At 34.7% G+C, this 2,608-nt stretch overlaps 1 long non-coding RNA gene across 1 annotated transcript in view; it reads right to left on the bottom strand.

The window, feature by feature from the left end:
* The window catches only part of LOC124894225, a 6,249-nt gene extending 3,888 nt beyond the window's left edge, over positions 1-2,361 (bottom strand). The window contains exon 1 of the long non-coding RNA XR_007051077.1: positions 1,492-2,361. This is a non-coding gene — a long non-coding RNA (uncharacterized LOC124894225). The remainder of the gene's footprint in view (positions 1-1,491) is intronic.
* Positions 2,362-2,608: the final 247 nt, after the last annotated feature.

The raw sequence follows: 2,608 nt of genomic DNA, 5'->3' as shown, positions 1-2,608 counted from the left end.
GATTTTATAAAATCAAACACATATTTATCCGAATAAATTATTTTTTTGAGAGTAAATTATATTTAAATCAAAACTTTAATCATTTGAATCTCTAAGCCTTGATTAAAATTTAATATTTTATAAAATATATGTTTAAGTAACCAAACTATAAAATCTCGTATAATTGAATACGATAAATTATAATCACTATTTAAAATGAAAAAATTACGTACAAATATATTTAATAAATTTTTATTCGGATGAAATAAATATTTTAATTTTATTAAAAGTCAAAGAAACTCAGGATTAAATTTAGTCGTGGAGGGCAAAAATTAGGTGTCAACAAACATAAACCAAGGTTTATTAGAGATTCCCTCGACTGTTATCATAGCTCTATGGCAAACTCCTAGGTCTCTTTTAATATCATCAAATTAAAAAGACCTCGTGAGTTGCATTAAATTATACAAACAAATGCCTCAAAATAGATAATAGAAAATTCAAGAAAAAAAAAACCAGAAGTTCCTCTTTTACTCCAAATAAACCTCAAACTACTTAAAGTCGCGATAGTGCAAAACAACCTCCCGAATTTCCATTATTCAAAACAGCAAGCTTGAGAGTCGAATACGGCTATTCTCCAACTATGGTCTTACAAAACCTCAAGAGTTTTAGACCTTGAAATTAATAACTAAAAGAAATATACGAGCCATCTTTGAGGGAGAATACACACATAGCAATGATTTTGGACATCGACAAGACCAAATCCATTCTCATGTATAATATTCTTCAACATAGCCATTTTATTCTTTCATGGACTTCAAACAAACAAGACTATTGGCTTGAAATGAATCCAAAGCAAAGAATCAATCTTCAAAATTTTACTAAAAGGGAAACACAATCAATAAACTAAAGAAAGGAGCCAATGAGATACAGTATCTTTTGTTCTCCTCCTTATTTCAATAGACTCAAACGAAATGGCCGTCGAGGAGATTCTAGGATCTCTTGGCGACTTTTCATTGTTGGACACATTTTGGTCATTCTCTTTGACATTTGAGAAGCCAAAGAAACTTGTAAAAGTGGTCCTGCTAGTGATATTACCAGCTAAATAGAAGGGCGACTACTCGAACAAAACAAACATTTAGCAAGCCAGTGAAGCAAAAAATTGAAATAGGAATCTCTATCAAACTCAGTAAGTCAAACTTAGAAGCACTATACAATACAAAGCAGCAAATTGGAAGCTAATTAGCGATGTCAAAATCAGATAACCGATTATGGAATTAAGATGCGCAAATGAGACTAAAAACCAAAATTTTTAACGACTGAACTTGGAGTTTAGCATCAAACATAATGACATGACAAACATTCCTTCATCCAACGTATCCTATGGTCTTACAAGACCTCTACAGCAGCTAAACCCAGCATACAAGATCACGAATACGGCTACATCAGCTATGGAAAAAAAAAGAGACGAAGAAGAAAAATGGTCAAATTGAAGGGAAAACAGGGTGCATTTACCTCTTTAAGTGCAACAAAACTAGATGACAAGCGGGTAGGGAGATCACGACCACCGGAAAGTTGATGTCTTTACCAAAATCTCGACCAGCGCACCTCTTTCTCTAGATTTTTTTGCTAAGGAACTATTCCCTCTTCTCTCAACCCCTCTTTTCTCTGCTTTTCCTTTGCTTTTCTGAATCGAAGATTTCCAACCTCAAGATTTCTATGAAATTTTTCCAACCTCCCTTTTCCGACCTAGCTAGCTCTCAGAAAATCTTCTGCACTGAAGTTCCTAACCCTAGAATTTTTCTAAAAATTTTCCAATTCTAGAATCTCCAACCCGAAAAGAAGAGAAAAATCCCCCCAAAACCTTTCAAGAATTTTCGAACACCCCAAAGTTTCGACCCCCCCAAAATCTCCTTTTAAAGCAGTGACCCAATCATTTCTTATATAGAAGACAAATTGGGGGTATTTTCGGGACTTGAAAAATAAGGTATCTTCGAATTTGAAATTCGCATTCCCCCTTTGGCTTGTGGTTTCATTAACAAACGTACCAGTATTGAAATTGGTGGACCAATGAGATTAGGGGAAAATGAATTTTCACCATGAGCCAATGAAATTGTGACATACATGTACGGAATTGTACAATTACACCCGAAAATCACAGAATCGAACTATTGGGGGGATAGTTAGGCTCGTTCTAGAAGATTTTTGAATCCTTTTCTCGTTCTACAGATGCGTAAGATGCGTGTGAAGAAAAATAGACTGGTTGGGGTTGATGGAATTGGGTATTTGGAGTTGGTCGGGTTGTTGATGGCATCGAACTGTTGTTGTTGTGTTTGTATCATTGGTGGAGGAGAAGATAAAGGTGGATCGGGTCGGGTCAGGAGGATGTTTTGGGCTGGGGGTTATTAATTGAGTTGGGTCAATGTTGGGGATCTGGTCGATTGGGCCTATTAATGGGATTAATTTAATTGGTTCAAGATTGGGGTTATTAAATTTAATAACCCCGATTAGATTCCCAATTAATTTTGGGATTGGATAGATCAGGCTATTTTGGCTATTTATTAAATGACCAGAAAGGAAAAATTTAGACAATTGTATTTAAAATCTAGCCTAATTAAAACTCATTTGATCA

The sequence above is a fragment of the Capsicum annuum genome, unplaced genomic scaffold (assembly GCF_002878395.1).
Source record: "Capsicum annuum cultivar UCD-10X-F1 unplaced genomic scaffold, UCD10Xv1.1 ctg71739, whole genome shotgun sequence".
NCBI classification, from domain to species: Eukaryota; Viridiplantae; Streptophyta; class Magnoliopsida; order Solanales; family Solanaceae; genus Capsicum; species Capsicum annuum.
This window is presented reverse-complemented; position numbering and strand designations above follow the sequence as displayed.